The sequence below is a fragment of the Larus michahellis genome, chromosome Z (assembly GCF_964199755.1).
Source record: "Larus michahellis chromosome Z, bLarMic1.1, whole genome shotgun sequence".
NCBI lineage: Eukaryota > Metazoa > Chordata > Aves > Charadriiformes > Laridae > Larus > Larus michahellis.
The window spans coordinates 33,077,861-33,098,808 of record NC_133930.1 but is presented as its reverse complement, the minus strand read 5'-3'; the positions used below and the strand labels follow the sequence as shown (position 1 = coordinate 33,098,808).

Sequence of the window (20,948 nt, the reverse complement as noted above, 5' to 3'; positions counted from 1 at the left end):
GACAAAATATATCCCTTATTATTTGCATATTTCTATTCACTCTGTTTCCAGTGTGACTGTGAAAAATATAGCTGATATTGAAACACTTCTGACTTCAAAATGTTTGACTCAGTCCATTGTTGTGTACAGCCTTGTTTCACCATATTTGAAGGAATTGCAAGACCATATTAAATAAATGTTCCAAAAACACTGATGCACTTCCCTTGCAGTTTATAATACTTCACATTTCTTTACTTTTAACAAGAAAAAAAAATTATCCAAACTCAGATACCAGTTCAGAATAATGGGCTCTTCCTCAGTAGGTGAGGGGCAGCAGCACAGAGAATCAGCGTTTCAGAAACACTTCCTATCTTTCAGAGATTAAGTTGAGATCTTTCCAGTTTACTTTTTTTTGTCTCCAACAGTAAAAAAGAATCTGAAGTATTCTGGTTGTTTTTTAAAAGCTTATAACAAGAAAGTAGGAGATGGGAAAGTTTCAAAATGCAGTATCTGTAGCTTTCAAGACAGGCTTATGGGGTTATTTTTTGTTTTCTCTCAGTTTGGGTTGCAATGCACTGTACTCTAGTCAAGATGAAAAAGTTATCTTTCCTGGTTCCATATAGACATATAAGACACTTGGCACCACTATGAAATTATGAGCTAAATTTAGTGCCATAGCATAAGGCTGGAGTCAGATTTGAAATGTGTACTTTTTTTTCTTCTTCATCCTCAAGATGTTTCATATTCTTAAATGTAATCATACCACAACAAATACACTGAAAGTCTTTGTCATTGAGTCTATCTCTTTACCTTTAGACCTCTGGTAAAAAATAATAAGAAAAGCTATTTGAAAAGTAGTTGCCTTTAACCCCATTTTTCCTACCCAGAGAAGGTTCAGAACTTCATTCTTTTGATATTTGGAAGTACTTGGCTTCTTATTTGTAATCTGTAACTAGTACTGTAATTTCTGATGAATGTAAATTTTTAAAATCAGAATTAATGAGAAGTCTTACCCATGCTGTTAGGGAGTGATTCAAGACAATACAGTTTTGACAAAAAAATGTGTCTTCATATAGAAAATTACTTTATCATACTGAAAGAAAAACTGATATTTTCAATTTTAAACTTAAATCTTGTGTAAAGGTAGCTTTTAAAATATAAAACAAAAATTAATGATTTGTTCAGAAAAAAAATCATTTGACTGATTTAAAAATAAAAGCATTGAATTTTGGAAATGAACGACCAAATGGATATTCATATTATTTCACTTGATTACAACATAAGCAGATGGAGGGCATGTGTCTGTTATTCCTGTGAAAAATAGAAGTGGATAGATTTTTTTATCAGGAAGCTATGAATAGCTGCATGTTATCAAGTTCAAACTTTTTGCATAAACATAAATGTTTTCTAATTCCAGGAAAGGAGTAATTGCATCCATCTAACATATAGAAACACTGGGGTTTCTGACTTTTAGAGAAACTTAACATAACTAAGCATGTGTCTTGGAATTATAACCTTAATACATTTTTTTGAATTCATTGAAAAAAAGCATCCAACTTGTAAGAAAAAAAGTAAATATTTATGCACAATATTATTTCCTGTAAGAACAGGAAATAAAGGACGTACATTTAAAGTGATAATTCAGAAGGAATTTACAGTTATTCAATTCCATGAGTGCATTATATTTTTATCCTGGTTGCAGTTTGATGTTCAGACATTTGGATCACATTTTGAAGTAATTATTTTATCTCTTGGGTAACAGTTAAATGCCTATAAAAGGTTGCATATAAATGCCTATAAAAGTTCATGAAGACGAAAGTGTCTCTGTTCATCTGCTGATATCAGACTGAAGAATCAATGAATTAAGCAAGTTAACTTTAAGCTTGGGAGGAAGGGAGATCTGAGATGTCAGTGTCGAGGTGAGACAAATGGGCATTGGTGCATCATTTACCATTGATATATGCATGCTGCCAAATTTAATAAATCCTGACTCTTGTAACATATGAAAAGCCCCAAAAGTTTCCCAAAAAAACCCACACAAACCAGAAGAAGCAGCCAATGGGTTCACAAAGCAGAAATGTTATTTCAAGGTAGGTTTCAGACAGAGAAGGCAGGTGTCACAGAGCTCGTCTTTTCCATGGCTGTGGGTAGCTTCCAGATACCTGTGAGACCATGGTGTGGTGCAGACTAGGGCTGTGCGTACTTGTCCTTGAGTCAATCACTTTGTTGAAAGCTGCAGAAATCTCTGGCTGAGTGTCTGAGGAAGAAGGGGATGAGACTGCACCATGTTCTAGTTATGCGCTAGTCTGGTCATGAGGCTGCAACAAACAGGACAGTATCAACAAACAGTGGAAGCAGCCACCCTTGGTCACCATAAACAACCCCTGCCCGTGGGTCTCCCAGCCTCAGGCCGATTGCCAGTCTCAGGTATACCTGGCGGCCAGCAGACCCTTTTCCTGGACTGGGCATGTCACCAGCCGCACCTTGGCATGGGCCATCACCAACCTGCTGCTGACTGTGACATGGTCGCTACATTGCTGGCGTTGGTGCCAGGAGCTGATAGCTTGAAAATAGCACCAGCCAGATGTTATTTTGAGTCCTTATCTTTATGCCGATGTCCTTGTAGAAAGGTGGAAAACTCTGCCTAAGTGGCTAAGGACAGGAGTGTGCCATGGTCCAGTTGTGTCCTCTTCAGGACCACTGGCCCTAAAAGCAGAGGAGGAGCAGCCACTATCAGTTGCACCACAGGCAGCCCCTTTCTCTTTGCCTGTATCCCTACTGTCCCCTGCCATGTCCCTTTCCCTGTCCTCTCACCTCAGCCTTTTCTCACCCACCTCCAGCCTTCTCACCTCCAGCCTAGGCTGGGTCACCACACAGACCTTTTTATAACTTCCCTAGGCCAGCTGTGTCACCAAACCCCATGTGACATGACCACTGCCTGTGTTCTGCCTGCTGTGGCAGAGCCCCTGTAGAAATGGCAGGGTGCCAGGGGCTGATGGAAGGCCCAGGACTTGGCTGCACAGGTAAAAAGGGCTGTTGCTCTTCAGATTTACTTAAATGCAGATAGAATTCAGGCCTGAGAGGAAAATAGCCAACATAGAGAGCCTGTTGTTGCTTCTGCAGGATAGAATAGTTCCAGTTGGAAGGGACCTACAATCATCTAGTCCAACTGCCTGACCAACTCAGGGCTGACAAAAAGTTAAAGTATGTTATTAAGGGCATCGCACAAATGCCTCTGAAACACTGACAGGCTTGGGCATCAACCAGCTCTCTAGGAAGCCTGTTCCAGTGTTTGACCACCCTCTCAGTTAAGAAATTCTAATGTCAAATCTGAACTTCCCCTGATGCAGCTTGGAACCATTCCCATGCATTCTGGATGGTGGCTCTGAGCAATCTGATCTAGTTAAAGATGGCCCTGCTTACTGCAGGGGGGTTGGACTAGATGACCTTTAAAGGTCCCTTCCAACCCAAAACATTCTATGGTTCCATGATTCTATGATTCTGTCACAGGATCCCAGGAAGAAGAGCTCAACACTTCCCTCTCCACTTCCTCTCCTCAGGAAGCTGTAGAGAGCAATAAGGTCACCCCTCAGCCTCCTTTTCTCCAAACTAGACAAGACAAGGGTCCCTGGCCACTCCTCATAGGACATGCTTTCCAGCTCTTTCACCAGCTTTGTTGTACTCCTCTGGACACATCTGAGGATCTTCACATACTTCTTAAACTATGGGGTCCAGAACTGCACACAGTACTCAAAGTGAGGCCACACTAATACTAAATACAGCAGGATAATCACCTCTTTTGACCGGATAGTTATGCTGTGTTTGATGTATCCCAGGATGTGGTTTGCCCTCTTGGCTGCCAGGGCACGCTGCTGACTCTTATCGATTCTGCTGTAAACCAGCACCCCCAGATCCCTTTCTGCACGGCTGCTCTGCAGCCACTCCTCTCCCTGTTTAGACTTGTGTCCAGTGGTACTCTGTCCCAGGTGCAGAATCCAGTATATCTGGTCTTGTTAAATTTCTTGCCGATAATGATTGCCCAGTGCTCCAGTCTATCTAGATCCATCTGCAAGGTCCCTCAAGAGAGGCAACAGGACCTCCCAGTTTGGTATAATCAGCAAACTTGCTGATAGTGCATTCAACTTCTGCATCAGATCACTGATAAAAATATTGAGCAGGAACGAGCCCTTACAAAGACTGCTGGTGACTGGTTGTTGTCTGGATGTAGCCCCATTCACTGCAATCCTTTGAGTCTTGCCATTCAGCCAGTTCTTCACCCAGCACACTGTGAACACTCTCATCCCACAGTTGGAAGACTTGTCTGGAAGGATGCTGCGAGGCACATATTGACTGTGCCTAGTGATTGCATTATTCTTCTAATGCCTTTCAGTAGTACCAAGCATGATCTTCTCCATAATTTTTAAGGAACTGAGGTTAGAACACAGACTAACAGGTCTGTATTTCCCTGGGTCTTCCCTCACACCCCTCTTGTAAATTGGAATGACATCAGCTATCTTCCAGTCTTTCCTGTGCTGAGGACTCCAGAGCTGGATGCAGCACTCCAGGTGAGGTCTCACCAGCATGGAGTAGAGGGCCAGAATTACCTCCCACAACCTGCTGGCCATGCTTCTTTTGATGCACCCCAGGATACGGTTGGCTTTCTGGGCTGTAATTGCACATTGGTGGCTCATGTCCAGCTTTTCATTCACCAGTAGCCCCAAGTCCTTCTCAGCAGAGCTGCTCTCAATCCCCAGCCTGTGTTGATACTGGGACTTGCCCCAACCCTGGTGCAGAACCCTGCAGTCGGCCTTGTTGAACCTTACGATGTACACGCGGGCCCACTTCTCCAGCCTGTCCAGGTCCCTCTGGATGGCATCCCATCGCTCACGCGTGTCAATTGCACTGCTCAGCTTGATGTAATATGAAAACTTGATGAGTATGTACTCCATCCCACTGTCTATGTCATTGATGAAGATACTAAACAGTACTGGTCCCAGCACAGACCCCTGAGGGACACCACTGCATCTGAACACTGAGTCATTGACCACTACCCACTGGATGTGACCATACAGCCAATTCCTTGTTCACCAAATAGTCCATTCATCAAATCCATATCTTTCCAGTTTAGAGAGAAATATGTTGTGGGCGACCCTGTCAAAGGCCTTACAGAAGTCCAGAGAGATGACATCTGTAACTCTTCCCTTTTCCACTGCTGTAGGACACTAGGTTCATCAAGCAAGACTTACCCTTGGTGAAACTATGCTGGCTGTCTCAAATCACCTCCCTGTCCTTCACGTGCCTTAACATGTGCCTTCTAGGAGAATCTGTTTCATGATCTTCCCATGCATGGAAGTTCGGCTGACAGGTCGGTAGTTCCCCGGGTCCTCCTTTCTACCCTTTTTAAAAATGGGTGCAATGTTTCCCTTTTTTCAGTCACTGGGGACTTCACCTGACTGCCATGACTTTTCAATTATCGTGGACAGTTGCTTGGCAACTACAACAGCCAGTTCCCTCAGAACACTGGGATAGATCTCGTCAGGTTCCATAGACTTATGTATGTTCAGGTTCCTCAGGTTGTCTCTAACCAGACCTTCCCTTACAGTGGGAGGGACTTTGCTCCCTCTCCTTGTGGTCCATCAGCTCGTGAGTTGTGGGAAGACAGGTTGCCAAGGAAGACTGCAGCAAAAATATTGCTGAGTACCTCAGCCGCCTTCTGTTGTTTGTTACCAGTTTGCCAATTGTGTTTACTGGTGGGGGGGGCACACTTTCTCTGGCCTTCCTTTTCTGTCTGACATACCTGTAGAAGCCCTTCTTATTATTCTTTGCATCCCTTGCAATGCTTAGCTCCTACTGCACCTTGGCCCTTCTGACCCCATCCCTACACAACTGGGCAGCGTCCCTGTACTCTTCTCAGGAGACTTGTCCCTGCTTCCACTGCCTGTGCATTTCCTTCTTGCCCTTCAGTTTGACCAGCAGGTCTCAACTCAGCCATGCTGGTTTCTTCGCTTCTTTTCCTGAATTCTTGCTCCTGGGGATTGAAAACTCTCACGCTCTATGGAAAGCAATCTTAAAAGTCTTCCAGCTCTGTTCTGGTCCATTGTCACTCAGGGCAGTTTTCCAGGGGGTCCTATTGTCCTATTGAGTAACTCCTTGAAGAGCTGGAAGTTTGCTTTCCTAAAATTCAGGGTCCTGGCTTTACTTTTCATCTGACCCATGTCCCTCAGGACTGCAAACTCCACCAGTGCCTGATCACTGCAGCCCAGGCTGCCTCCAGTCTTGATGTTATCAATGGGTCAATTGCGTTGGTGACCATCAGGTCCAGTATTGTATCCCCTCTGGTAGGGCTGTCTAATTCCTGGCTTAAGAAGTTATCCTGAATGCATTCCAGGAGTCTCCGGGATTGCCTACGGCTTGCCGTGCTACTTTTCCATCAGATGTTGGAGTGGCTGAAGTCCTCCAGCAGGACGAGGGTCTTTGAGTGTGATGCCTCCTGTAGCAGGAGTAAGAAGGCTTCGTCAATGGGCTCCTCTTGATCAGGCGGCCTGTAGTAGACATCAACCACAAGGTTCCCTTTGTTGCCTTGGTCTCTAATTCCTACCCATAAGCTTTCAGCCCGCTCATGGTTATTCTTCAGGGACAGCTTTTCACACTTCATCCATTTCTTGGGGTAGAGGGCAATGCCCACACCTCTACTTCCTCACTTGTCCCTTCTGAACAGCCTGTAGTCATCGATAGCCACACTCCAGTTGTGGGTTTCATCCAACCAGTTTTCAGTAATGGCAACTAGCTCATACCTGTCTAGCAGCATGGTGGCTTCCAGCTCCTCCTGTTTGCTGCCCATGCTGCGTGCATTGGTGTAAGGCAATTCAGCTGGGCTGTCGGCTGTGTCACCTTCTTAGAGAAACACACCTCAGTTCCTTTGAGGTATTTCACTGGTGTTTCTCTTTTGGCTCCTATTACCTCAGGAGCACCTGACTCATCTCCATAAGACTTCAAGTGTGCTGTAGGGTACCCAGCATGACTCAGCAACAGGCTGGGGGCCCTTGCTAGCACCCTGACCCTCTAACCTTGGCATGTCATCCCACAGCTTGTCATAGCAGGCCTGATTTTATTCCTCTTCCCCTTTAAGCCTAGTTTGAAGCTCTGTTAATGAGCTCCGCTAGCTAGTGCGCAAAGAACCTCTTCCCCCTTTCAGAAAGGTGAATCACATCTGACATCAGCAGTTGTGGTGCCATGCAAGCCATAGAAGGTTACCAGGTTGGTCAAGCATGACTCTGCCTTAGTGAATCCGTGCTGACTGCGCCTGGTGTTTTTCTTGTCGGTCAACTGCCTGGAAATGGTTTCTGTGTTTAGCTACTCCATTATCTTCCTAGGGACGGAGGTAAGGCACAATGGGCCTGTGGCACTGAACTTTTCCCCTGCTCTCTGGGATTCGTGAAGGGTGGTCTTACTATTTAAGACCAAGGCAAAGAAGGCATTCAGTATCTCGGCCTTTTCCATGTCCTGTTTCACCAGAGCCCCTGTCACATTTAGAATTGGGTCCAGATTTTCCCTAGACTTCCTTTACCTGTGGATATACTTATAGAGGTCTTTCTTGTTGCCTTTGACATCCCTCAAGAGATTTTATTCTGGGCTTTGTCTTCCCTGCCTGCATCTCTGCACGCTTAGACGGTGTCTCTGTATTCCCCACAGGCTACCTTTCCCTGTTTCCACCTTTCTTATACTCCCTTTTTATGTTTGAGCTTTGCCAAGAGTGCCTTGTTTGTCCATGTAGGCCACCTGACATTTTTTGCCTGACTTCCTGCATGTTGGGATGGACTGCTCTTGAGCTTGCAGGGTATGATCCTTGAATTTAAGAGAACAATCTTATTCAATAGAATGACAGAAAGTACTTTTACTGAAGCACAAAATACTTGTCAGTGGCAGTTACACTTACTGTATTTTTGGGTAACAGAAAATATTTCTTTTATTATTACTGCTTGACTTAGTTTGAGGTTAACTTTTCAATAACGAGTAATTTGGACACCATGCACATTTAGAAAGTGTCAACTGTGTGTAAGAGGGGACCAAAAGACTAAAAAGCTGACAGTTTTTGTGCATGTGCATTATTACTTTGTTCTTACTGTCACAATGTATGTTTCAGTTATATTATTGGGAGGGGTTTTTTTAGAACAGACTGAGGAGTCTGGCAGGATAAAGTCTACAAGACCTACAGACTAGTGGCATAAAACCAAAATCTTTTGCTTTTGTTGTTTTGTTAGTGATTGCATTTTTATTTGTGTATTCCATAGACAAAAGAAGGGAAAAGGAAGTACTGAAGGTGAAGATTTTACCAAGGCCCATAGTGGATAGTACAACTAGGATGAGAAGGAAAGTAGAGTATGTCTGGTCAGACTAAGCCAGCTGTTGTTCACTAAAAGAGAGAAGAGTGAAACAATTGGGTATTTATGCAAGGCAGTGGGAAGGTGGGAGCATAAGAAGTACTAAGGTACATAAAATTCAAGAAGGGAAAGATAGATACTTGGAAGGACAAGTAGGCACATTAGAGCTAGAAAACAAGAAAGGAGAAAGGACAAAACCACCATCTTATATAGAAGTCCTATGACGATGTCACAGGTGAAACAATAAACAAATTAATACAGCATGAAAATACCTACCTTAGTCCCAGCTGAGGGGAAAATTTCCTGCTTAATACAACAATGAGAATACAGTGTTTTTCAGTGTTTTAAGTGTTTTTATTTGCCTTTTTTGCCCACAAGCAATCTTTTACAATGGAAGAAAAGATAGATCATCCTTTGTCTAGAGTATTTGCATGATGAAATAACTTAAGAGTATTCATCAGCCAAAATAGGCTGTTTGCCTGAAGGGTCAACAGGCCAATGCAATCCATAAAAACAGAAAAGGAAGAAGTTGTGAATAAAATGAAGAAGAAGCAAAAGAAAAAGTCAGTTTAGAAAGGAATATATTTGCATGATAGAAATGCTATTGTCACAAAAGTAATTACCTTTTTCTCTCAAGCTACAAATAATATGAAATCAGACCACTGTGGAGCTAGGTGATAATTAAACCCATCCAAAAGCAAAGTATGAATGCTCAACTGAAAGGAAAGGTGCTTTTTTTAATTGTATCTTCCTACAGTGACATTGAAATATATGCTGTAAAGATGATTCCTGCATTGGCACTCATCAATTTTGGCTTGGGTAGTTTATAGAACCCATATAAGCTGGACTTCTAGTGAGAAAGAGTTAAATAAGTAAGTTAGAGCGGACATCCATATGGTAGAGATTAACTCTGGTTTGTGATATGTGAACAGGTAGCTTTAATATTAGCAAGGCTACATTTCTGTTTCACAAACTGTTAAGGTAATTTACTGGTTAACATACTGCCCGTGCAAGTACTGCAGGTTTTGGTAATATCTCTGAGGTTCTTAATGAGTTGATAGTATAAGTTCCATTATGAAACTACATATTTGCACTAGAAATAGTACATTGAAGAGGAGTTGGTCTAGCACAGTAAAATAGCAAGTGCATTTGAAATTGTTGTTTCATGAACACTTTAATCAGAAGATACCTGATTCAAATCATTTAATATATGACATTTTATGATCTAGACTGTTTTACATCAGCTACTCTAGAGGTTCCACTTTGTTTTGCTGCCTTTCAATGATATCAGTTTGCAGAAGTTATTTATTGTCGGTGTACTAACTTTTTCTGTTAGTATTTAGAATTTACTGGTGTTGCTGTAGAAATACAAATAAAACATGTTTTATTTTCTCTTTCAGGGAAATCTTGAAGAGTCTTACACTTTTAATTCTCCAGTCATTGATTGCGCTGTGAGGACATTGTGGTGAGGTGGTAAGTTGGTGTAGATCTATTGCTTTAATCAGATAAATTGTCATTTAGGTTTAACTGCTAAAACAATATCCTTCAGCGTTGTGTCTGTGTGACAAAGCTTGAGAAATGTCTTTCTACCTCTCTTGGCAAATTACCCAAATTGTAAGTCTACAATTGATTTTGTATGTAGGAAGTCTGAATCACAGAGGCGTCAGATTTTTTCTGTATTTACAAATCAACTTTATGTTATATGAACAGAGCAGTTGATTCATACACACTCAGTGCCTATTTTCCAGAAATTCTAAGTTCCCATACCTCTGGAAACCCAGGTGATTATTGTAATTAGTTTGGTAAGGCATGAGTCACTCAGCAATGTTTGATATTGTCATCTTTTTCCTGAATTTTCCCTCCTCCCTCCCACCCCAACATGACAAATCTGTAAAGGCTTTTCTTTTCCTGACTACAGGGAGGCCTGATAGATTTAAGAGGTCGGTATGTCCTATCAATGTTCTCTGGATAAGCAACTTTTGAAGCTCTAATAAATCACACCATGACTTCTGTTGATCTTAGCAACACTCTGGTAACCCTTATACAGCAGTCCCTGGCTAGGAATTTGTAGCTGAAATAAGTTTATTTTTAATTTTTACTTTTAGATCCTGAGTGGACAACAGGAGTGGTGGCCACATATTTCTAGGTGTTAGAACAGTTCTGAATAATGAAGGGTCCAATGACTGTAAGTCACAGTTCAGAGAATCATGGCTGGTGGCCCTTAGTGTTTCTGACCTCCAGCTGCTTGGCCAGTCAGCCTTAATAAACCATGCTCATTCTTTTTTTTCTTTTTTTTTCTCTGGTTATAAACTGAAAGTTTATGTTATGGCTGGAGCTTGAATGCTAAGAAATACAAATCTTGATCTTTCAGTAAGAAATCGTATGGCTTTTTTTAAGATGGTATTAAGACGTTAAGATACTACAAAATGGTATCTTTCCATATTTCTATCCATCCATTATTAGAACTAGAATAGTTTTGCAACTCTAAATATACATCCTTGTTATATGAAAAAGATTAATGTTCCAGAATGTAATGAGTCAAGAACCCCTTTCAAAGTACTAGATACTAAGAATAAAGTTGCGTGCTATTTCATTTTCTGTGGACATTGAAATGGTCATTATATGATGTACATCAGTTGCAGAGTTAGAACCACTGACGTAGCATAGACTCTTATTATTTGCTTTGTTCTATTCTTGTTGATGAATAGAGAATTTACAAAGTAAACAGGCTAAATTATTTCTAACTTCAGTGTATAAAGATCATCCTGTCCAAAGTCTGTTACTTTTTAAACCAAGCAACTACTTGTTCTGATCAGTCTTCTGAGTGACTTCTTTTGTGTGGTATCATTGAAGTATAATCATCACAATGATTTTGTGATATCATTGAAGTATGTTACCTACTACATCTTTGTCTAAAACCAGAAGTGATTTCACCCAAGCAGCGTCTATTTATTTGAGTGAATACTAAGAACAAAATTCTATTTTGATACAAAGATTCCTTTGAAAGCATTTTTTTCTTGCCTTTGCAAATCAGTAACACATTAGAGTGTGATATAAATCATGCCATTTGGTCATCCTTTTGTTTAATTTAGTTAGCTAAAATATGTTACTTTTATTGGAAGTAACAAAATTATCCCCTTGACTTGGTTATTCTTACTGCAAAAGTACAAGTAGTTTCCATGCAGTAATGTATCATACCCAAATTAATAAACATGTTCTCATAACAAATTCACATTCTTCAAGTAAAATCTAATAAATGTAAGTCTATTTTTTTTCTTACCTTGTCTTGTAGTAGTGTCATTTTTAATTAAATGTGAAGTTAGTGTTAATATTTATATGTCACAGTTAAAGAAGCCTTTGTTCACTGCTGTTAGATTACTTCCAATTTTTTTAAGATAGCAAATCTTGAATAAAGGTATTTTATCATAATTTCCTAGGCTGAAATCCTGTCACCTTATCAAAAGTATGAAATTTCCTTGAAGGAATTAATAGCAATGAAAAGCCAGTGAGAAATAAAAAATGAAAAAGATCTATACCAAATTTGAGTTGTTTAAAACTCGTGTCAGTTTTATAATTCTGCATCTTTGTCAGATATACAGTGATATACATTTTTCAACTTCCATACATCTTCTATTTCAGATGTTAGGGGAAAAACAAATCCAAATTGTGCAAACTTTATCTCCTACAGAAATTAATTTATTATTAGTTTCATAATAATAAAAAAAAATATTCAAAGTTGAATAGAGGTTATTTCTGTTATGTGTCAATTTCCTTGTTTTTCTCAGCTTGGTGAGCACAGTTTCAGCCCTGAAAATATCAACATACAAGTCTTCTTACGGGTGAAGTTTTGGTAGTGCAGATATAAAAAGTGCATCCCTCAGACTTCACTGTGTCTCAGATTCCACGTGTAAAGTTGGATGAACAGGGATAGGTCTGCAGCACTTTCAATGATAATTAAGACATATCCAAGAGGAGACAATAGGTCTTCATTATTTAGAATTAATTGGTTGTGATTTATGAAAAAGATGGAAAATGTAGATATAGACAAATAAGATGCAATATTTTACTTTTTGTGATCATAGAGATAAAGGAGGCAATTATTAAAGCTTTTTTGCTGAACTTCATATTACTAATAAGAATATATGAGTATTACATTAATGTATTAAAATTCTTAGCACTAACTGTCAGTTCAATAGCTTGGCAAGCTAAAATTAGAATATTAAAGCTTTAACCTCTAGGCCATATTTTTTAAGCCAGTTTAGATTGGTTGAGTTTGAAGATTCTTTTAGCTTGACAGTTATTTGGCACCCTGAAATATGGTGGTGGAATGAGTTCAAATGCTGAGGGTAAAGAATCACATTACAAAACAATTGCATGTTGTGACAATAGTTCACATCTTGCAATCACAACAGAAGGGTCAAAGCCCAGATGTCTATGCAGAGTCAGCTGCACCTCAAGTCAAAAATTTGATCTTGTGTCTCAAAACTGATGAGGCACACTGTGAAAAAGTGAACTTTTTTGGTTTTTTATTTCCTCCAGGCAGTAATGCAGTTGTGGTTGAAAAATTCTGGTTCATTTAGCCACTTACCATCAGCACAAAATTCATTTTACTACTTAATCAAGCTTAAAATTAAGGAGAAAAAGAACCTCCTTCTTTTGACAAAATCTATATTGTTCCTAAAAATATCCTTGCTGAAAGTGAGAATAACATAAGTCAAGCAGTCATTTCCACTGAAGGAATAGTGATTAGGAAACCAGTCCTAATGGAACTGCAGAAAATCGAGATACAACACAGAAACATTATTAATGAAAAGATTTTTGTTCCCAAAATTAGAGGTGCTTCAAGTAACTTAGTTCTTCTTGAGTGCTGTCGTTGTATGTATAGAAACCTGAATCAAGCAAATCTTCGTAGAATCATTAGGCATTTTAAAAACGCATCTGTTGAGAGTATCAGAGCTTTTCCTTCTTGATGATCTTTACAAACGATTTTCAGTAAAATAGAATTGAAACCATTCTTAATCTGTATTTTTTTCCAAATAAACATTGATATTGTTCCCAAATATGCAACACACAGTGAACAGAAGTGGAAGGAAATTTGTAATACAATTCAGTATTTCTCAGTAGCTCTGTGCTGACCATAGTAGATGAGTCAAAAAAGGTAATCTGTGGAGTTACAAAATAGAGAAGTTTACAATATAACCTGAAATAAAAAAAAATGTTTCTTCTTTACAAGTATATTTTTACTTTTCACAACCACGTCATTCTGAACTCATGCAACACAGGTTTTGTGGGTTAGTCGTGGCATATTAATAGTATTTTCTCTCTAACTGTAAATTAAAGTATTGAGAACCAGACATTTTAGGGAACACTTTTAGATGGCCAGTTGTTACACATGTATGTCAATCTTCTCTTACAATCAGATATTGAAAAATAACTGAATGTATTCACCAGTTTTCCAAAATGTTAGGATCATTTATAGAAAAAAATGGATTATTTCACAAAGGCCACTTTAAGAGCTTGTAAGGTTTTGAGAGACCTTATTGCCTGGTGAGAGGTGTGTATGCCTTAAAAGTAATTCATTATTCACAGTGAACACTTTTTTATCTGAGTGATGATATGTTGTGTGGAACTGACCAAAACTTTGTAACAAAAAAGCTTAGTCTCGCTCAGCATATTCTTGAATGAATCAGTCATCATAGAATCAAATAATACCGTGTTGGAAAGAACCTCAAGGACCATCTGTGCTTTCTTGACAAAAGCATAGTCTAGACAAGGTTGCCCAGTACCCTGTCCAACTGAATCTTAAAAGTGTCCAGTGCTGCGGAATCGAGCATTTCACTGGGGAGATTATTCCAATGGCTGATTTTTCCCATTGTGAAAAATTTTACCCTTGTGTCCAGCCAGAATCTCTTTTCAATGTGACTCCTTGTCAAAAGAGATTCGCCATCTTCTTTGTAGCCACCCTTTAAACACTGGTACAAATTGAGAAGGTCTCCCCTAAGCCTTCTTTTTTCAAGGCTGAACAAACTCAGTTCTCTCAGCCTTTCCTGATATGGCAGGCTTCACATACCATCTTTGTGGCCCTTCTCTGGACCCTCTTCAGCCTGTCCACAATTTTTTCGTATAGTAGGGACGAAAACTGAACACAGTATTCCAGGTGTGGCCTGTAAAGCGCTGAGTGGGACAATGACTTCTTTATCTCTGCTGGTGATGCCCTTGTTGATGCAACCCAGCATCCTGTTGGCTTTCTTTGCCACTGCAGCACACTGTTCACTCACATTGAGCTTGTTGTCCACTAGGACCCCAATGTCCCTTTTCACAGAGCTATTCCCCATCCAGGTAGATCTCAGCCTGTGCTGCACTCCTGGATTATGTTTCCCCAGGTGCAAGACCTTAAACTTTTCCTTGTTGAACTTCATGAGGTTCTTGTTAGCCCACTCTTCCAGCCTATCCTCTACGCATTCCAGGAACTTGATGGATGACACGTGAGCTGCTTTATTATTCTTCCAACAAATGCCTGGGTAGTTGAAGTCACCCATAAGAACCAGGTTCTGTTGACCCAAAGCTTGCTTAAGTGACCCAAATATTGCTTTGTTGGCCTTATTGTCTTGGTTTGGTGGTTGGTAGCAGATGCCTACTGTAAGATCCCCCTTGGAGATGAGCCTTCTGATCTCTGATACCCAGAGGTATTTGATAGGGCTTCCACAATCACTGCGTTGACTTCTATAGATTCAAGGTTCTCGTTAACATAGAACACAACTCCCCCTCCTTTTCTTCCCTGTCTGTCTTTATGAAACAGCCTGCAGCCATCCATTATGATCCTCTGGTTATGTGAGTTGTCCCACCATTTTTCAGTTATTTCTATGGTATCATAACTTTCTGACTGGGCACAAAGCTCCAGATCCTCCAGTTCCTCCTGTTTGTACCCCAGGCTACATGCGTTGGTATACATACACTTGAGGTGGTTAGTCTTCTTGTTCACGTGTTGGGAGGCAGCTAAGGAACGTTTGTCACTGCTCTGGTGACATACTTTAGAAACATTTAAAAATTAAATGATTTTTTTTAATTTGCTGGTTTTAATCTTTTCATATTTATATTATATTATATTATAAATTTTATCTCAACAATATTTATTGTATTCTCTGAAAGTAGCAGTTATTACATATAACTAGGTGTAAAATTAACATCCTTCTAAATAAAGACAATTATTGTGTGCATATCTATGTGTATATAGCATTTTAAGAACTGATAGCATATTTCCTTCTTACAGAATACTACAGTTGACCTTTGTAAAAGTAGCCTTTATGTGTAAAACTAAGACTAATTAATTACCACAAGATCTAGGATCGCGATAGTCTCTCCAGAATAGACGGGAGTTGAAGATCTGTTGTACTTTATGTAAGAAACAAAATAAGGTATCAGACTTCTGAAGACAAGGCATCCAAAGTGATTTTTTTCATTAAGATTTTCCATTTTGAATTCAAAACCACTTTCACTACTTCTGAAATACTCTATATTGTTCATTTGATTCTTCAGAGCATTGCAGCTATTGAGGTACCTACTCTTAGCCAGTGAACAAGGTCGTGCAGTTACTTTCACGCGTGTTCCTTTTTAATTTTTTTTTTCCTGTCCAAATCCTGGAAGACAATTGGCTTCCTTTCCAAAAACAAATGTTGTTAAATAATCATTTAAATTGATTGCATTCTACATGTATATTTGGACTTTAGAGGCAGCCGTTCCATAATAGAAAAGTATGAAAACTCTGTTCAGTGTTACTGCAGTTGTTAAACTTCTTTTAATAGATTTAAGTATTAGAATACTGTAGCATATACAATTCTGGAATGTTTTAATGCAGAATACTGTGTATTATTTCTTCTGTCTTTATGTTAGGGAGTCTTTGATAAATCTAATCAACTTTCCTGTTTTATAAACTGCTCAAAACACACCTAAGATGACCACATATTTTATTTATTCTTTCACTAGACATAAGCACTAATGTTGAGTAACCCAGTAGCTGACAGCAAGTATAGGTTAAAAGGATACCTCAGGTTTGCCTTTTTTTTGTCCTATATGAAAAAGCCATACTTAGTATTTTAACAATTGACTTTACATTTAAATTTCCAAAAGGCCGAAAGTCCTTTACTTTTCTTTGTCTGCTTGCTTCGTGCTTTCAACATCCTTTTCTCTAGTTTGGCTAATTCATGATTTCTGATCTCCTACAGTAATATGGATGACAGCTTGTAAGTATGAAGGTACCTTTTCCCATGCTTAAAACTAGGCAGGTAACTGTTACAGGGCTGCTAAAGTACATCTGAATCCCCTGAGAATACCATACTGACATTATACTAGAAATCATAAGAGGTGAATAGTGGATTTGTCTGGTTTTACCTGTTTTCAGGTGAAGAATAATATCAAGTACTTGTCAAAACTGATTTATTAAAAGTGTTTATCTTCATAACTTTGAGCTTTACTGTCTGTTTTTGGACCTAATGGAAATATGTTTCTGATAAGCAACGTGCTATAATATAGAAAGAAGGGATTTGACTGAAGTGTGTCACTGTGCTGTATGGCATGGCTTGTGTCATGAGGTCCACAGCCATAGTGTAAAACAAGCCCCTAATAGGTTGATGTTATACCATCACGACACTTGGCTTCCCACACAGGTTTTTTAAAATCTGTAATTTCGTAATTTTCATCATACATCCATTATTGGTAGAGATTTTTGATAACACCTGTACAGTAGATACTGCTTTTTATCATAGACCCTGTAATGCAAAATGCATCATGTAAATATATTAGATAAACATTCCTTCTAATTTTGAATTTCTTAAAAACTTTTAAAATTTCCCATTAATCTGAAATGCTTGCATAAGAATTGCAGCAAAGAATAAAATGGTCTCAACTTTTTACTTAGATTATTAATTGTATTTTCTGATCACTGGATCATATTTCTTCTGCTTTTCCATATTTGTTCTTTGTGATACTTCATGCCTTAAAAAATCCTGTGACAAATTGCTTATGTCCATGAGTAGCACAAGATCATCCCAGATATGCTGTTACCTTACTTATTTGTCCATTAGCTGGGGGGAAAAAAAAAGGCAAAAAAGAAGCACAGATGTCTTGGATACTTAGAGCAAAATCTCTTTTCATACATAAACATTTATTTTATAGGCAATAGCATGTAATCCTATGTTCTGAAAGTTTTCTACTTAAATTAGGAGAACCTAAATATAAAAGACTTTAGCAAGGCTGATGAAAGTCCTAAAACTAGAATACAAAAGCTTTTTCTTTTTCTTTTTTTTTTCCCCACAGGTTGAAATGTGTTAATCTACTTTATTGCAAGCATTAAGCTAAATACAAGTTTTGTAATTTCAGAAACATTAGAGAAGATCAATGACTTTGGATGTACATTTTTTTTCTAGAATCTTTGTCATTCATTGTTTCTCACTTCACATAATTAATTCATATAGACTAGTACAACCATTAAACTGCTTCCTTGAAAGAAGGCTGATAGGCACTTAGATTCTTTTTATGTCTCTGATAAATCCCACATTATCCAAACACAGTGAGCATTAGATGTTCCCAATAGTTTACAGGGCTTTTATGTCTCAATAACCAGATTTAAACCATTCATTAAGTTCCAAAGTTAAGAGCTCCAGCAATGACAATAATAAGAAGAATCACATCTAGAAAATCAGAAGGTCTGATCCTAAATTTATTCTGGTTTGGAGTTGGAATTAGAGATAATTTCACATGCATTCATTCCCCTACATTAATAAAAAGTACTATGCTTTCCTCAGAGATTTTTTTTTTTTAAATGACATAGAACGCATGAACCATTTCCTTTAGTTCTATGGCAAGAAATTAGGCAGAACACTGTTTAAAAAAGAACTACAAAAATGTTTGTCAGATAGGGTGAAAGAAATAGTGTGTTTGAATGAAACTGCTGTTTGTTGTCCAAAAATTCCTTCTTTAAGACTAGAAGACAGTGACACATTCATGATTCCTCTCTTTGCCATATGATTTACTAGCCTTAGGGTACTTTAAAGCAAACATAAAAAGAAGAAAACAAAAAACCCCAAGAATTCCCTCTTCACAAAATCAGTGCAAAATTGTTCTTTTTTTATAATATTAAGAACTGAGAACTGAATTATTTGGAAGTGAACTTCATTTTTTGATATAATGTTTTTCTATGTAAATTCAGCGTTCTGGTTGATTAATCCTGTTTTAGTTAGAGAGTTTCAGAGTCTCTTTAAAAAAAAAAAAAAAATTCTAGACATTACTCCTACAGTGCACTGTGCAAAGAACAAGCCCATATTTGTCTGGAGCTTTTTTGGGCTGGTAAGCAGTGGTCAGGATTTGCAGAATTTGAGCCTGAATTTTCAAGTAATTTCTTTGATGATACTATGAAGCTCTGGCTAAAGAAATAACATAAAATGGTCATTATTTACCTACATCATCTGATGTATAATTTGTGATCTTTTTTTCACTAAATGACAAAAATGTGCTGCAACTTCTGCTAATTTAGAAATGTATTTCTAAAGAAACAATACTACAACTTCTCAATTGAGACTTTCACTTTGTTCTATTGTAGGTGACTTTGTTCTACTCCCATTCTTTCTTTGCCTACTTAAATATTTATCTAAGGTAATAACAATAATTATAAAATGTAAGTCAGCAGCTGTTAGCACGCATATTTTTGTTGCTGACAAATTCAATTAAAGACATTGCTAGCTAAACCAATCAAATAACAGGTAGCTCAGAAAAGATCAACTCTGAATTATTGTTTCCCATAATAATTTCCCAAACCATTAAGTCTGTAAAATTCATTTGAAACTGAAGCTCATAAAAGTAAATTATGGAAAATGCCTTGCTAGTTTGTGGGCATTCTAGAGCATAAAACTGTATGACTCCCATGCATAAAGCTCCTGCTAACATTGTCCAGGTTGCAGCACAAGTACAGATAGGCTCTAGCAGTAATTTCATTGTAAGTGCGTATTTCCAGGAATGCTAACTATAGTCAGAAAGCTTTTTTATCCCCCATGACTACAAACCCAGTGTTTTTCCTTTTTTTCATTTTGAACTATGTTTTGGGGTGTTTATGAATGATAAGAAAGAAGGCTTGATACACAGTAATAAGTAAATTTATTGTAATAACAGCAGAAGCTTTTGAACTTCAGTAGTTCAAAAGGAATTATATTTCCAAAACTACAGTTCCAAAAGAACTTTGTCATGAATAAAAATGCAAATGATGATTAAAAAAAAACCCGCAAACCAAGAGACCTTAAAACTAAGATAGAATGAAGCAGTAATTTATGCAGCTCTTAGTACAGCTTTTAGTACATTAAGCTTTTAGTTACTGTACGATTGAGACCTGTTAAAAGTAATATTTGCCAACAGTCCCACACAACTGAGGTTTTCGCAGTCCCTGATTTGGCTCTTGTAACAATTATAACAGTGCATGGAAGTCAGAAAGGAGCATAAATTGAGTAGCTGCAGAATTAGGGAATTTAATGTGATCACAGTTGTTCTTTAAACAAAGTATGTTATCAGAGAATGCTATTTAAGAGAGAATAAGACTTTTCATGAGGACAATTACCACAACATCAAAGGTCAGTGAAAACTAGTGAAAAAGAGGGAGAAACCAATACCCATCTGTAAACACAGGGATTATAAGGGAAAAAAAAAAACTACTAAGGAATGAATGTTAGGCTGGTAGGCACCCTTGACTGTTGTAATGATCATTCATCTGCCATTCAAATGTCTTTCTTTACTGCATTGCATTGCACATGGAGAAATTGGACATGTGTCTGCTAAAAAACCTCATGGAGAACTCATATGCCCTAAATCTGAACAATAAATCTAAACAAATAAATTACATCAGGTCTTATTCCACTCCTATCAATAGCTGTTAGAAAAGAAAGAAAGAAAAGAAAGAAAAGAAAGAAAGGAAAGAAAACAAAGAAAAGAAAGAAAAGAAACAAAAGAAAGAAAAGAAAAAAAAGAAAGAAAAGAAAGAAAGAGTCCCATGTAATAAACAGGTGCTGCCAAAAAAATTTCACCTCCCCTGCTTCTACAAAAATATGGAAATACCTGACATAATTAATCCAGAATGATACTTTAGCTCACATTAGCCAAAACAGCTTCACAGTCCATTACAGATATTTATTAAAGTGAAGAACAGTGTAATTCTGTGGTCTTTTTCAAGGAAGTCAGGCATTCATATTGTTTTAACAGACTTACATGACACCATATATTTTGCTTACCCTTGGCCACAGCTTCCTTTATAAAAGTTTCCTTTTAGTGTAAGAAAATGCTTATTCCTATTTTCTTTTTAAAAAGACAACATTTGTTTGATTAATAGGTAACTGAAAGGGAATAAAAGCTGCTGGCACATTAAAGCCATCAAGTACTTAAATAACACAACACTGATTGATCGCAGGACTCAAATTTGTATATGTAGTATGTATTATTCCAGTATATAACTGGAATTTTAGTTTTAATTTTTATCCAAAGTAGTTGTAATTTATTTTATTTCCTTTTTAGACAGAAATGAGATCTTCACCAACTTTCAGCACTGTCAAACTC

General features: G+C 38.1%; 1 protein-coding gene across 21 annotated transcripts in view; it reads left to right on the top strand.

The window, feature by feature from the left end:
- Window positions 1-20,948, top strand: part of PTPRD (protein tyrosine phosphatase receptor type D) — a 1,287,856-nt gene that overhangs the window by 274,102 nt on the left and 992,806 nt on the right. For all 21 annotated transcript variants that reach the window (XM_074569146.1, XM_074569145.1, XM_074569143.1 and 18 more), the window contains exon 3: window positions 9,761-9,833. The gene's annotated coding sequence lies outside the window, so the exon portion shown is untranslated. The remainder of the gene's footprint in view (window positions 1-9,760; window positions 9,834-20,948) is intronic.